The sequence below is a fragment of the Podarcis tiliguerta genome (genome assembly GCF_965153285.1).
Source record: "Podarcis tiliguerta genome assembly, chromosome: 1".
Classification (NCBI taxonomy): Eukaryota; Metazoa; Chordata; class Lepidosauria; order Squamata; family Lacertidae; genus Podarcis; species Podarcis tiliguerta.
Window position 1 is genome coordinate 7335770 of NC_139534.1, and position 16261 is coordinate 7352030.

At 45.9% G+C, this 16261-nt stretch overlaps 1 protein-coding gene and 1 long non-coding RNA gene across 3 annotated transcripts in view; one reads left to right on the top strand and one right to left on the bottom strand.

Moving 5' to 3' along the window:
* Window positions 1-1387: 1387 nt before the first annotated feature.
* LOC310659631 lies at window positions 1388-6817 on the bottom strand. The gene is made up of 3 exons (XR_014502886.1): window positions 5704-6817; window positions 3847-3928; window positions 1388-2279 (listed from the first exon to the last, which is right to left on the bottom strand). It is a non-coding gene; the product is annotated as an uncharacterized lncRNA (long non-coding RNA).
* Window positions 4418-16261, top strand: part of INO80D (INO80 complex subunit D) — a 54707-nt gene continuing 42863 nt past the window's right edge. For both annotated transcript variants that reach the window (XM_083401123.1, XM_083401125.1), the window contains exon 1: window positions 4418-4823. The gene's annotated coding sequence lies outside the window, so the exon portion shown is untranslated. The remainder of the gene's footprint in view (window positions 4824-16261) is intronic.

The window sequence follows — 16261 nt, forward strand, 5'->3', positions numbered from 1 at the left end:
GTTCCTTTTGTGGGGGATGTATGTTCCTTTGTAGGCAATGTAAACCGGTGCTGTCAATAGGCAGCCAGGAAGGGTTGGCTTAGTTCACCAGCTTCTAAAAGGACTGGTTTACCTCTTATCTTGCCTCTTGACAAGCCAACATAAATTTAAGCTGTTTTTCAAAAAAGCAGCAATAACAAGTATGTTGAAGCAGCTACAGCCAGCCCAGGTTCTGAAATTATCCCAATGTGCTTCCTATATCCCATCATGTGCTACTGGTACACTTTTAAAAAATATGAAGGTGGTCCTTAAGTACTGTAAGAGAGAGTTCCCTACCACCCCAATTATACAACTTATTTCATCCATTTTCATTATAGAAAGTAGAATCCTCCCTGTTCCCCACATTTGTAGTAGCAGTCTTATTACCCCTTCTAATCTCCATAAGGCGTATAACATGTTGTAACCCGCCCTGGAACCTTAGGGTGGGGAACAAATGAATTAATAACAGCATCAGAGGGCTACTATGAACAAAATGCTACGTAGACATTGCTCATGTATAGGAATTCCTTTTAATCTTATCTACAGAGTATTGCATGATTATGAAAATGGGCACCTGTGCCCATGCTAGGATGCAGAGTGGTACTTGCAGGCTCTCACTCACAATGTAACCACTAAGTCTAGATAATAGGCATAAGCCTGAGTTTAAAGGAGGAAATATGAGGAAAAGGAAAAAATCTCTGTTGCACCATAATTTAGGCATCCAACATCTTCATTAGTTAGATTGCAAATATTACAAGTGGGCCAGAAGAATGTTCTGAAGCACTTTGTTACTCTTACTATGAAGTGGCTGTAAGTCTGGCTGCGGACGGTGTGGGAAACTGACTGACTGTTGCTCTGAACAACTAGGAGTACAAATGCAATATAACAAACCAGTATGAACAACAGCTAATTGAAGCCTCTCCATTTCTCATTTAATTTATCCATTTGTTTCCAGTTCTCATGTTGTTCCTGTCTACAGTGGCATCTTAACAATAAAATAAGAAAAAACCAAATCCATCAGAATGCAAAACAACAATAAAAAAGATCTTATAAGCACAAGAAGACTTCAATTCTGTTTGTCTAATAATCTAGTCAAGTAAATGCTTTGGAACAAGAACTGTAAGTTGCACAATGAGTGGGATTCTTTACACTTTGTGCAGTGGGGTTTCCTGACAACAACACCCCCGCCCCACAAAACTGACAACCTCCCAAACAACAAAAGGGGAATAATTCTGTCTAGCAAGCTGCAAGGCTTGTGTAGACAGAACATTTGTAAGCACAACATTGATTTCCACCCAGTTTTTACAGTGACATCCTATAAACATCTCTCCTCAGAAATAAGGTTCATTGAGTTTCACAGAGCTGACTATTTAATAATAACAATAATTTTATTATTTGTACCCAGCCCATCTGACTGGCTTGCTGCTTCCAACAAATATAAAAGTATCATAAAACATCAAACATTAAAATCTTCCCTATAAAGGGCTGCCTTCAGATGTCTTCTAAAAGCCATATAGTTCTTTATCTCCTTGACATCTGATGGGAGGGTGTTCCACAAGGTGGGTGCCACCACCGAGAAGGCCCTCTGCCTGGTTCCCTGTAACTTCACTTCTCACAGAGCTAGATCTCAGTGTCTGGGCTGAATGATAGGGGTGGAGATGCTCCTTCAAGTATACAGGGCTGAGGCCATTTAGGGCTTCAGAGGTCAGCACCAACACTTTGAATTGTGCTTGGAAATGTACTGGCAGCCAGTGTAGATCCTTTAGGACCTGTGTTGTGTGATCCCAACTGCTACTCCCTGTCACCAATCTAGCTGCCACATTCTGGATTAGTTGTAGTTTCCAAGTCACCCTCAAAGGTATCCCCATGTAGAGCACATTGCAGTAGTCCAAGCAAGAGATCACCAGCAGATGTACCACTCTGGTGAGGCAGAGCATAGGCAAGTAGGGTCTCATCCTGTGTACCAGACGGAGCTGGCAGACAGCTGCCCTGGATACAGAATTAACTTGTGCCTCCATGGATAGCTGTGAGTCCAAAATGACCCCCCAGGCTGTGCACCTGGTTCTTCAGGGCAGTTTCCCCATTCAGGACCAGGGAATCCCCCCCCATGCTTACCCTGTCCCCCCAAAAACAGGACTTCTGTCTTGTCAGGATTCAACCTCAATCCATTAGCCACCATTCATCCTCTGACTGCCTCCAGACACTCACCGTCCTCACTGGTTCCAATTTAAATGAGAGACGTTTGATGTTAACTGTCTTGGCTAGAAAGTTTAATAATATAACAATAAAATTATTTTTAAAAATTGGTTACATCACTGTTTCAACTATCCTTATGTTTACATTGTTCGCATTCAACAGAGGGTACTAACAAATAGTGGACCTGGAACATCTAAGAATTACTGAACATTATATTACCAAGAGCCACATCACAGGCAGCATTTTGCAGATCACATACAACCAATGAAGATGACTGCCTATATACAGCAGACAAAGAATACTGCAGATGGTAGATTTTGTTAAACATAAGTTAGTGAGTGTTTGGCAAATTTCGAGTTTAAAGAATAAAAAGATGATTTGAAAGATCCAGTTTGTATTTAATGGATCCGAATACAGAAAATACAAAAGCTTCCAAAAGTTAAGTCTGTCCCCAGATATTTGTTGCCTGGCCACAAGTTCTGACCTTATATGAAGTTAGAATAATCCAGTGCTGCCTGAGAGACACTATAATCCTATTAAGGAGTAAGAGAATTTCCCCTCAAATGGACAAAAACTATCAAGGAAAGGAATAGTACTCCTGGCAAACATGCAGAACTGAAGGGACGTTTGTCAGTTCCTTTGACAAGAATATTCAGCAGTAACGCATAATACTGCCAAATTTGGAGGGAAAAGATTTCTGCTCCAGGAGAAAAATCCAGGTTTGCAGAATAGTGGCTTCTTTCTCTGAATACTGAGACACAAAGAAAGCTTCATGAGAATTAATGTGAAGTAATTTCAAATATCTTAGGTGTCCTATTCAGTGCTTTAAAAAAAAGGCGTATTTTAAAAATCTAGCATCTATAATCATAGTTCATCTGAGAAATTCTGAAACATTAAGTCAATGCTGAGTTGGTGAAAAAAGAATACCGGATAGACGAGCTTGCAGCAAATGCCAGTTTAAAACCACTGCACTGTTGCCATTGCATGTACCACGTGGTTTTCAGCTAAATCAGCAGCACTTTTTTAAAAAGTGACAAAATCAGCAACTGTGTACTAGAAATCTCTGGAAACAGTCTGAAGTGCTTCTGCAGCACTTCGACCTATAAAGATTAAGTCGAAATGAACGATATAAGAGTATTTTGCAATGTTACATCTTGCACACACATTCTTACCACAGACAACCATCCTCAATTTGGTTTATGAGGAAAAGCAGCCTCTGTTAAGTTCAGGAAGCTAACTATGAGAAAGACATTAGAACTAGTGGCTCAAACTTCAGGCACAACACCATAAATCAGATTAAATAAAATTTATATAAGCGCACAAGCACCTGCAAAACAACAACAACACACCCACCGAAAATATAATAAAAGACCTTTTCTCTTTTTGTAAGTTATTGATCCCAGTGCAACCTGAGGGGGAAACAAAACTGCTATGAACAAAAAAAAGAGCAGTTTTTACTTTTGTTTATTTTTTAAAGTTGCACTTGAGTACATATTTAATCTTCTCCGACCTATCTTCCCCCTCACCTGGAGCCCGATCCTTTTTTTTTTTTTGCTTCACCTCCATGGAGGAAAATATCCCTTTCTACACCCCCTCAAAAAACCCCACCGTGCGCCCCTTTTTGGGACTTACCTTTGCAGAACCTCCTGGGGCGTCCCAAACTTCCGAGATGCGATGGAGAAGGATGGAGGAGAAGATGGCGATGCACCTGCCCCTGCTTTTTTTAAATTTAAAACACACAAATTCATAAAAAATAAAGGGAGGGGGGAGAAACAAAACCTTAAAACGCTGCCCACCCCTTTTTACTCCCCCCCCTGAGCTTCGGAGGGGAACCCACCACCCCGGCGATATTTGGCCTCGCCTTTCCAAAACGTTGCATTGCTCGAGCCTTTGCAAAATGTTGCATTTTCTCCACGCACCCCCCCAAAAAAGAAGGGGGACCCCGAGCACCCCATCCTTCTTCCCCCTGGTCCTGACCTCTTTCCTCTCTATCTCTCTCTGTCCTGCGACCCTCCCAAGATGGTAGGGAAGTTGTCGTTTTGGCCGGCCCGAGGAGCCTCTCTCTCTCTCTCTGGTGTTATGTCCTCTCAGTGCCTGTAGTGGTGCTGTAGGAGGGCTGCAAAGCTCTCTTTTTTTCCTCCTTTCTCGAGAGCAGCCCCAGCAGCCCTGCCTTCTTTGCTGGAGAATATATTCAGGGAATTTCCACCCCCCCCCCGCCGCCACCTCCACCCCCAACTTCATAATCACCTACCCTCTCCGAGCACTTTCGTAAGCGTTTGTTTGTTTTATTATTTTGCTTTTTTTTTAAAAAAAATTAATTTTATTTTATTTAAATCATCCTCATAATAAAGAGCTCCCGTTCTAAAAAGAAAAAAAGAAAAAGAAAAAAGCAGGGATCTTTCTCCTCAGAGCCAGGGGGGCAGCAGCAAACCAAGCAGCGAAAGCTTCCTCAGCGCTTCAAGCAAGCTCCGAGACCCATTTCCCCGCTCCCTCCGCTGGGGAGGAAACTCTGCTCTGCCAGCCCAACAGAGGGGGAGAAAAAGGGGGGAGAGACGAGAGAGCCGAGAAGAGGAGGGAGGAGGAAAAAAAAAAAGAGGCCAGCTGGAAAGGTAAGCCAGGCCCGGCCTGCATCCCCGGGCTCGCCTAGGGCGGCAGGCGGCGCCGCGCGCGAGGGGACAGCCGCCGGGTGGGCTACGCGAGGCCGGGGATGCGCGTGGGAGAGCCGGGCCGCGCGGGTTTCGAAAGGGGGGGGGGTGGGTGGAAACGGAGGGGGGGTTCCGGGACCCGCGTGTGGCCGGGCCCGTCTGGGAACCAAGGGAAAGGGGCGCCGGTGGATGGAGCGAGGGGAGCCCGGCCGAGGCGGGAGAGAGACGGGCCTTGTGGCCTAGCGGCTCCCCGCCCCCCGCGACGGGGCCCGGCCTAGCGCCGGACAGGCCCCGGGCGCCGGGCTCAGGCCTCCGAGAGGGGGTTTCGGAAGGTGGCGGGCGGGGAAGGCGCTTGGGCCAGGGAGCTCCGAAGCCCGGGCGGGGGTTAGGCGGCGGGAGGCCGGCGGACCGCGGAGCAGAGACTCCGGGGCGCGATGGTGGCGGAGGGGGGGTGGCGAGAGAGGGGGGGAAGCGGGTTATTTGTTATTATTTCCCACTACGGTTTCACTCCCGAGTTTGGGGGTGCGCTTCGCCCCCTTTAGACCTGGGGGAGTGGGGGGGGGTCCCGGGGAAGCGCGTCCGCCGGGATCTCCCCCCCCCCGCCTCCTCCGACGCCACCGGCCTTTTAAAGTTTTGCTTTTTGGACATCGCCGAGCCCCCCTCCAGCACCACCTCGGACCCTTTTCCTTCCTCGTCCTATGCTTTGGGTTTTAATGCGACCTGAAATGAGTGCAAGAACATTTTGGCGCTCCCTCCTGAATTGCATTGGGAAAGAGGTGGCTGGAGGGGGGGGGGAGAGAGAGAAGCGTTTCCCCCTTTTCCAAACGCTGCTTTGCAAGCCCACCTTTTCCTCCTCCTGCCCCCCAAGTATGAACGTTCATCCTGATTTTAAATGGTTATGGGGCAGCGGGAACTTTTCCGTGGTGCTGGCGGGGTAGCTGGCGAAGGGTTAAAGGCTCGCAAGTCGAGGAAGGGCATCATCATGCTGCAGAGGTTGCAAGGTCCCACTAGAAAGAAAGAAAGGGAAAAGCCTAGAAACAACCTTGGTTAGTTTTAAGATTTGTTCCAGGGGAGTGGGAGGTCGGTGGGTGGAGGGTACTGTCGCCCAGCTTCTTACTTCTGCAGTCCGTTTGGCCAGGGCTACCAGATCTTACCACTTTAGTACTTTCGTAGGTGCTGTCAGAGAGGGAGCCCAGCCTTGCAAAGGCATGCTGGGTTTGTGTATGAAACCCTGGATTTTTGTGAATGGGTTGGAATTGTAAAGGCTAGCCTCGTCGTTTCTGGCCGTTCGTAGCCTGGAAACAATTTACTACCCAAGCCAGGGTCTTGGGGGTGTGTTAGGCCATAAACACAGTATACAAGGACACAGATAGCATTCTGTAAATGGTTGCTATATTGTTTCTATGGTCCGTGTTTGAGCGTAAAATCTTCAGGAGAAAGTTGTTGCAGAAGAGACGAGTTTCGGGAATGTCCGTTCAGAAATGTGCCTAGATTAAGATAATTGTGTGTAGGCATAAACTCAAGTCCTTGAGGCTGGACTGTATCAATGCAGAGGTCTGCAATGGCCAGATTCCTAGGCCAATGTTGCAAAAAGTTAACTTGGGCTTGGATGCTTAATAGTACATTCACTTCCTCCATCTCCAGGTGATCTTTTGGCTAGGATTGCAAGAGCTGTGAATCTAGTTCCATGTATCCGTGAAGGGAGCTTTGGATTTGTGTTTCTCATGGTGTGCCTCTTCAAGCCACATGTCAAAACAGTTTCTGAAACTGAAAGGAGTTTAGAATGCAGTTTGGGACTTGCCATTGGGACCTGCCATTCACAGAAATTGAAAGGTTTAAAAACAAAACAGTGCTCGCGTTTAAGGTTTTGGCTGCACTCAAAGTATGTTTTTGGATCTCTGTCCTTGTTTTGTATGCAGAATAGAAGCTCCATTGCATGGGGGAATTGAAATCAGATGTTTCAGGTGAGCTTTTCTGAGATTCCAAATGGAATACAGTACCTATATAGGCAATTTCCCATTATTCTTAGATGATTGGTGGGACATTTTCGTTTTAGTTCTGGCAAAGAGTGTGGCTTCAAGTGTCTGTTCTGCAAAGCACTCATGCAAGCATTCTGTTATAAATGCATTACAGAACTGTACCTTGAATGGACTTCCCAACGCTCAAGAGTGCTGTTATGCTGGGTGAGATAACAACAACTTTGTCACTCTGTAGAATGATGGACCAAAACTGCAACCTATGACACTATAAACCTATGCATTATTTGGTGGTGTTTTGTTAAAGCCGTTTTGTCTGTGCTTCAAGGCTGAGGCCCAGTCTACACATTCTTAAAAAAGTCACCATGTGCTTGGCTTCTGATTCATTATTTAAATAGAACCATCAAACTGCATAGTGCTTTCCAAAGTATAAGAGGACAGTTTCTTGTTCCAAGGAGCTTACAATTTTAACATCACCACCAGCAACCGTTTCTTAAGTGTATTTCAGTAGTTGCACTTAGCTTTGGTAAAATTGAACATGGCCTTATCTTCATAGGAACTACCTTTTAAATCCCTCCCCTCATACTGGACTCTTACTCCATTAAAATAAGTAAATTTTACTTTTAAATAAGTAGCTTAGGGTGGAAATGCAAAAAAAAAGTTATACAAATATGAACATTACTATTTAAAACACAACTACCTAATGTTAAGACCCTTCCTTACCCCAAATACAGCACAGGGTGCTGACTAGGGGGCCCTAGTTAGCAGATGACGCTGTGGTCTAAACCACTGAGCCTCTTGGACTTGCAGATCAGAAGGTTGGCGGTTCGAATCCCCGCAACAGGGTGAGCTCCTGTTGCTCTGTCCCAGCTCCTGCCAACCTAGCGGTTTGAAAGCACGCCAGTGCAAGTAGATAAATAGGTACTACTGTGGTGGGAAGGTAAACAGCGTTTCCGTGCACTTTGGCTTCTGCCACGGTGTCCTGTTGTGCTAGAAGTGGTTTAGTCATGCTGGCCACATGACCCGGAAAAGCTGTCTGTGGCCAAATTCGGGCTCCCTCAGCCAGAAAAGCGAGATGAGCCCCGCACCTCATAGTTGCCTTTGACTGGACTTAACCGTCCAGGGGTCCTTTACTTTTTACCTTTACCTAAGTTACCTTTTTGCATGCCTCCAAATAATTGCTCTGCCTGTCTTACTGATTTCAACAGAATTAAAGCTAGCTTTTCATGAATGCCAGTACATCTTAAATAATTGCAAAATGTGGGTTGAATACAGTTGACTGTTTTAAAGTAGTTAATTTCCATGATTGGCAAATAACTACCACATAGCCAGTTGCTTTTGCCACCTGTCCGCATGGAGCAGATAACCTTTACTATCCACATTCAATCAGACATCCCGACAATCAGGAGGTGTTAAAAATCTCACCACATGGGTGTATGTGCACTGAGAAATGTTATGACTTAGTAAGTGGTAGTTACTCTTCCAAAGCAGAGAGAACTACAATTTTAAAATGAGAGACAATCTAAAGTTGAAGGTTTCATTCTGTAAAGTGGTACATAAATACAATATTTCAGAGTAATGAGTATTATCATATTTCCTGGGCGGGCGGGGGGCTTGAGGGAAGGAACTCTAAAATAAGGGTTATCTGACAGATCTCTCAGTGAGGTAGCACATGCTCCCCCCCCCCTTTAGTACTGAATATTTTGGTTCCACCAACCTACCCTGTCTTCAGATTCTAAAACTGTATCGGTTTTAGAAAGACAGAATGGGAGCAGTTTTGTCACATCTAGCTTCTGGAGATTTTTTAAAAAGTGGCTCGAAGTGTTCAAATATAGAATTACTGATGATAATGAGAAAAATGCTGCTGGGACTAAATTAACATCTTTCTGATATGTGGGTGTTAATACTGAGAGCAAGGCGATATGAGTCACTTTCACTCTGATCCTAAATGCAGGACGTGGAAGTAAGTTGCAACGACTTTCAGGGGAACTTGTTTTCACATTAGGGGTACAGTCCTCTGCACGTACCTGGGAGCAAGCCCCCTTGAACGCACTGGGTTTACTTTGGAATAAAAATTCCATAGGATAGTGCTGTCAATGTCCATAAGATTGGACTCGATTCGCCATGATCCCAAGGCCCATGGAGGAGAGAAATGTGGTGGCTCAAAGGGCTTTGTGTTTCACCAGTATTGGCTCCTAGGTGATCCCTCCTGAAACATAGCAAACCAAGGAAAGGCTAACCATTAATTCACATGAGTTAGCTTCTGCCATGGAAGATTTCAGCAGAAACCCTGGGCAAAGGGATTGGGGATGCTGTGTATAGGCCATGGCTGATGGGATATAAAACGCTCAGCAGCAGGTCATTATTAATATCTGACGCTATCATGTGATTTCAGTATAAATCTCTAGAAATCAGTGGGGAATGTCTGGGGCCGAATGCAGCCTTCTTGACATCTCTAGTAAAGGTAAAGGGACCCCTGACCATTAGGTCCAGTCGTGACCGACTCTGGGGTTGTGGCGCTCATCTCACTTTATTGGCCGAGGGAGGCCCGGCGTACAGCTTCCGGGTCATGTGGCCAGCATGACTAAGCCGCTTCTGGCAAACCAGAGCAGCGCACGGAAACACCGTTTACCTTTCTGCCAGAGCGGTACCTATTTATGTACTTGCACTTTGATGTGCTTTCGAACTGCTAGGTTGGCAGGAGCAGGGACCAAGCAACGGGAGCTCACCCCATTGCGGGGATTTGAATCGCCAACCTTCTGATGGGCAAGTCCTAGGCTCAGTGGTTTAACCCACAGCTCCACCCGTGTCCCTCTGAACATCTCTATTTGGCCCTTAAATGCTTCCCAGGGCACACCCCTCACTGGCTCTACTTCTCACCCCAAATGTTTAGGTGTGTGGCCCTTGGAAGTTTTCAGCGAAGGAACTGTGGCCCTTGGGTTGAGAAAGTTCCCCACATCACCTCTAGAATATGATGTAGAAGGGGTTTCTGTCTTGGTAACTAGCACCTTGAAAACAAAGATTGCAGTTCTAAGCAAATAGTAGGGAAGCACCATTGAATTCAGTGGATCTTCTTAGTAAGCATGGGCTCCATCTGCACTATGCATTTAAAGCAGTATCATACCACTTTATAAACAGTCATGGCTTCCCCCAAAGAACCCTGGGAAGTTTAGTTTGTTAAGGATGCTGATATGTTGTTGTTTAGTCGTTTAGTCGTGTCCAACTCTTCATGACCCCCTGGACCAGAGCACACCAGGCACTCCTGTCTTCCATTGCCTCCCGCAGTTTGGTCAAACTCATGCTGGTAGCTTTGAGAACACTGTCCAACCATCTCGTCCTCTGTCGTCCCCTTCTCCTTGTGCCCTCCATCTTTCCCAACATCAGGGTCTTTTCCAGGGAGTCTTCTCTTCTCATGAGGTGGCCAAAGTATTGGAGCCTCAGCTTCACGATCTGTCCTTCCAGTGAGCCCTCAGGGCTGATTTCCTTCAGATTGGATAGGTTTGATCTTCTTGCAGTCCTCCAGCACCTTAATTCAAAAGCATCAATTCTTCGGCGACCAGCCTTCTTTATGGTCCAGCTCTCACTTCCATACATCACTACTGGGAGGATGCTTATATAGTGTTCAAGATTTCCCAGGCGCCAGGTGCGTTTTGTGACTGACCGCAACCCCAGTTGCAACCAGGTGGAGATGTCTGGATGCAAGGTTGGCGACTGACATCTCCACCTGGCTGGCCCCTCCAGCTTTCTTAAGCAGGTAAGCAGAAGATCTTATTTATTGCATCAATTTTCCACCTTTTTCTCTAAGGAGTACACGTTCACCTCCCTCCTTAGTTAATCCCTACAATGACCCTGCAAGGCAGAGTAGGAGGTTGTGAATGGCCCAAGGTCGTCCAGTAAGCTTTGTGAATGAGTGGGGATTTGAACCCTGATCTCCCAGGTCCTAGTTCAACACTCTTAACCACTACACCACAATGACTTCCTAGAGCACAGTACTTCTGCTATGGGGCAGCTCTACAAATTAAGTAGGTAAATAAATATGGGGAAGGCAAACTGTCTCTTAGAGAAGGCTCTCAAATAATTTCTTTGAAGCTTGAATTTGTTTGTTTTGTTCAGGATTTATTTATTTGATGTTTTAATATGTTGTACACTGGTTTGATATTTTTTTAAAAATATAAAGCAGTATAGAAATGATAGGGACGCGGGTGGCGCTGTGGGTTAAAGCCTCAGTGCCTAGGGCTTGCCGATCGAAAGGTCGGCGGTTCGAATCCCCGCGGCGGGGTGCGCTCCCGCTGTTCGGTCCCAGCGCCTGCCAACCTAGCAGTTCGAAAGCACCCCTGCGTGCAAGTAGATAAATAGGGACCGCTTACTAGCGGGAAGGTAAACAGCGTTTCCGTGTACGGCTCTGGCTCGCCAGAGCAGCGATGTCACGCTGGCCACGTGACCCGGAAGTGTCTTCGGACAGCGCTGGCCCTTGGCCTCTTTGAGTGAGATGGGCGCACAACCCTAGAGTCTGTCAAGACTGGCCCGTACGGGCAGGGGTACCTTTACCTTTACCTTTATAGAAATGAAATGAAAAGAATACATACATACCTACATACATACATATATACCATTGCAAAAAAGGTACCTAGACATTCTGTTGTAGTGCCATTTGGTAATAAACTTATATACCTGAGTTTCTAACACTGATTGGGAGACCCCCTATTTCCCATACAGAGCTATAATTCCCAGAGTTTTCTGGGGTGAGCGATTGTTAAACCACTCTGAAATTGTAGGTCTGTAAGGGAATAGAGGTTTCCTAAAGCTCTTTGCCGCCTTAACATGCTACAGTTCCCAGGATTCTTTGAGGGAAGGAATGACTGTTGAAAGTGATATGATACTGCATTAATTGTATTGTGCAGATGGGTCCACGGTTAGGATCATGCTGTCAGAAATGTAGCATAAGCTAGATCTCAATTGGTTAGATGTACTGCGACTGAATTTCTCGGTCGCGCAATGATCTGTCACACATGACAGTTGTGGAGGCTTTGGAATGTATTCAGATCTTTTTCAGAGCTGCAATAGTTTACTAACTCTCTTGATCTATGGTGAGGATTACCACTAGAAATTACCACCATTTGCAGCAGGGATTACCACTAGAAATGCTCCTACCACAGAAGGATAAAAGATTCTTCCATGGACCTGCCTTGCTTCCTTCCATATACAGTGGTACCTCGGGTTACAGACGCTTCAGGTTACAGATGCTTCAGGTTACAGACTCCGCTAAACAAGAAATAGTACCTCGGGTTAAGAACTTTGCTTCTGGATGAGAACAGAAATTGCACGGCGGCAGCGGGAGGCCCCATTAGCTAAAGTGGTACCTCAGGTTAAGAACAGTTTCAGGTTAAGAACGGACCTCCGGAACGAATTAAGTTCTGAACCCGAGGTACCACTGTAGTAAGATTCTATATGAGCTCCGAATTTTGGGGGGTTGGGTGGGTGGAGATTGTAGTAGATGCCTGTGCACACAATTCTTGGATATAGAGACACATATAGGTTAAAAAGTAAGTTGAACTATGTTGGAAAGAAGCAGTGTTTGGGAAGAGTACTAAAGGACAGGATTATTGCTGAGGAGTTGCTCTGGGCTGCCATGACTGTCCCTCTGCAGCTTACCTTGGCTGGTCACCAGCATGGCCATTTAACGCTACTATGATGGCCAAAAGCTCTCAGATGCCAATTGCATTGTAGTTCAAGTTGCCGTTTCTTGGTAGTCAAGCAAGCTGTAAGACAACAGCCTTAGGCAAGTGTATGTGTGTGTAGAGAGAAGAGAGTTGTTGGCATCCATTTGTCTTGAAAGACAGGAGAGTACTCCTCTGGGGGGTGAAGTCAAACCACTGTGTTAGCAGCATCAAAGTGACCTCCCCAGGGCAACAAGTCTGGGCAGTTTGTATGGAGGTCCTGGGCTGACCAGACAGCTAGACACCCCTCTTGGCCTCGTTTATGTTGTCCAAAGGAACACGGAGCAATACGTTTGGAACCAGCTTGGCTCCAAGAGTTGCCGGAAGGTGGTGTGCAAGGTGCCGTCCAACCATCTTAGGGACTCCACTCTGCAGTTGTGTAGAGATTACTCCTTAATCTTTTATTCTAAAGATATCCTGCAAGGCAGCAGAGGTTTGGATCCGTGTTCCTTCTAGATGGGTTACCTTTCCAAGTTGATGAGCTCCATCTGCCCCTCACTTCCCTCTACAGTGGTACCTCGGGTTACATATGCTTCAGGTTGCATACACTTCAGGTTACACACTCCACTAAGCCAGAAATAGTGCTTCAGGTTAAGAACTTTGCTTCAGGATGAGAACAGAAATCGGGCTCCGGCGGCGCAGCGGCAGCAGCAGGAGGCCCCATTAGCTAAAGTGGTGCTTCAGGTTAAGAACAGTTTCAGGTTAAGTACGGACCTCCGGAACGAATTAAGTACAGTGGTGCCTCGCAAGACGAAAAGAATCCGTTCCGTGAGTCTCTTCGTCTTGCGGTTTTTTCGTCTTGCGAAGCAACCCCATTAGCGGATTAGCGCTATTAGCGGTTTAGCGGCTATTAGCGGCTATTAAAGGCTTAAGGGATTAGCGGATTAGCTGCTAAAAGGCTATTAGCAGGTTAGTGCCTTAGAAAAAGGGGGTGGGGAGCGAAAAAAAATCGCAGCAACTCGCAAGACATTTTCGTCTTGCAAAGCAAGCCCATAGGAAATTCGTTTTGCGAAGCACCTCCAAAACGGAAAACCCTTTCGTCTAGCGGGTTTTCCGTCTTGCGAGGCATTCGTCTTGCGGGGCACCACTGTACTTAACCCGAGGTACCATTGTATAGCACATGCAGAAACCGCCTTCTTGACCATTGGACCCACTGTTGGTCTTGCCCACTCAATCTGCTGGAGTCTGTCTTTGCATGCAGGCGAAGTCCCTAGCTCACCAAGGGTTTGAGACCCGTTGGCTCCCCTCACTTGGTTTAGTCAGTCGAAGCTGTTCCCAGGATGTGTCTGCATGCTGACAGGAGCCACAAGTGAGAGCTGAGTGCAGGGTGGGGACCAAACCACCCCAGAAGGAGCACAACATGCCCCTCCCACCAGAGGTACTACCCCATACATAAACACACACACAACATTTAAGTCCTGTTAGTTTGTAGATGTTTTCAAAATATTGTTGCTGTGATACTTTAGGGCATGACTGCACCATATGATGCAGGATTGTCCCTTGCTGCTAATCATCTGGTCAGACGTCAGTTAATGCCTAAGCAAGTTTGCTTTGGAGAAACAAACCACAAGTGCTGGCTTGGATGTTAATGCTAAACCGGGCACTTTGTGGTTTGCCTCCCAGCTCTAGGAAGGGAGGGGCAAAACAGGGACTGATAGAGCAGTGTGCACACATGGCTTATGGTCAGCATTGCGACTGAACATGGCAAGTGTGTGTCTGCAGAGCAACTTTGGTGGTGAAGCAATTGGTCCAGGACTCAAAGGAGCCGCCAGAGTTGGATTGTTAGGTACAAAACTTGCTCCCATTGGCACTCAGGAGTGAGTGGCATGGATGTGAAGGGGGAATGAAGACCGGTTTACAGAAGTATAGGACAATTACTTTGAGCTGAATAGCAGCTGAGGAGAGAAGCAGCTTTTTTTTATGTACAGTGGTGCCCCGCAAGACGAATGCCTTGCAAGATGGAAAACCCGCTAGACGAAAGGGTTTTCCGTTTTTCAATGTGCTTCGCAGGACGAATTTCTCTATGGGCTTGCTTCGCAAGACGAAAATGTCCTGCGAGTTCCTGCGATTTTTTTTCGCTCCCCACCCCCTTTTTCTAAGGCACTAAGCTGCTAATAGCCTTTTAGCAGCTAATCCGCTAATCCCTTAAGCCTTTAATAGCCGCTAATAGCCACTAAACCGCTAATAGCGCTAATCCGCTAATAGGGTTGCTTCGCGAGACGACAAAACCGCTAGACGAAGAGACTCGCGGAACGGATTCTTTTCGTCTTGCGAGGCACCACTGTACTATCCTTCTCTTTAAAAAGGTTTTATCTTGTTTAATTTGTTCCTTTCCATGCCTGAGCACATTCAGTCAACCCCTCCTACTATACATACAGAGGATGAGCATGAGGGTGAGGAGAGAGATGGGATTCAGTTATATGCAGGAATAACCTAGTTTTTGTTCACACTTTTTGTACGATTGAAAGTCTTAATAAATTGCTAATAACGAATTGATCCAAAAAAAAATCTGCCATGGAACCATGACTCCCAGAACTCACAAGCTAGTCTAATCTTGTTTGTCATAATTTGTAAAAATAAAAAAAGGTATGAATTGAGGAGTAAAAATATTCTTTCTGGCCTTTAAATCAAGGAACAATGCTCAGCATCTGTTCATATGAAAACCAGCTCATAGCACCCCTGCGTGACCAAGCAACAGAACCCGGTCAGAATGTGTCTGTCAATTGGCTGCTGCGGTCACAGAGTTTTGACTCCTATCCCTTCAGGTGCATCGTATCACTTTTTCCTGCATGCTCTTCGTTTATATTGGGGGAATGTAAGTCATTGCACTTGCAGGCGGTGTTGAAGTGAGAGGAATCCTGCTTTCTACCCCTGGTGTTACCTGTCCACAGCCACCACTGACAGGTAGACCACAATGGAGGTAGACCACAATGTTCTGCCTTTCTCTTCTGAAGACAGTTCTAAGAGTTGTGGAGGAGATGCAATTTGTTTCCAACACCTCCCCCAGCAAAAAAAAACCCAAACCCACCCAGGAATATTGTTTGCGAAGGAGGCAAGTTTTTCCCCTCACCTTTTCAAGACCTGGAAACAAAGTTTTAATTTGTAGGGATAGGGTTTTGAAAAGCAGGCCTGGTCTCCCCACTTTGGCAATTGCCCTTCTATCTATCCTCCCAGACTCTCTTGACAAAGATTTTTGTTTGATTTGAATGTTTATTGTCCATATAAAACATCAAATCCTTCCAAAATGTTAACAGCCCACTGTCATCTTCAAGTAAAACAGTGGCCTACAAAGTGCTATACAGTGGTACCTCGGGTTACGTACGCTTCAGGTTACATACGCTTTAGGTTACAGTCTCCGCTAACCCAGAAATAGTGCTTCAGGTTAAGAACATTGCTTCAGGATGAGAACAGAAATCGTGCTCCGGCAGCGCGGTGGCAGCAGGAGGCCCCATGAGCTAAAGTGGTGCTTCAGGTTAAAGAACAGTTTCAGGTTAAGTACGGACCTCCGGAACGAATTAAGTACTTAACCTGAGGTACCACTGTATTTTAAGGAACCACACACACTGAAGTAAGATCTGGTTGCTGCTTGGATTTGCTGTATCTATACTACTGAATCTTTTAAAATGTTTGTGGAATAAATGCTCTCATAATTTGGATTCTTGAATCATTGCTAATTGCAATATTATTTTGCAGCGTAAACTATAAAGGT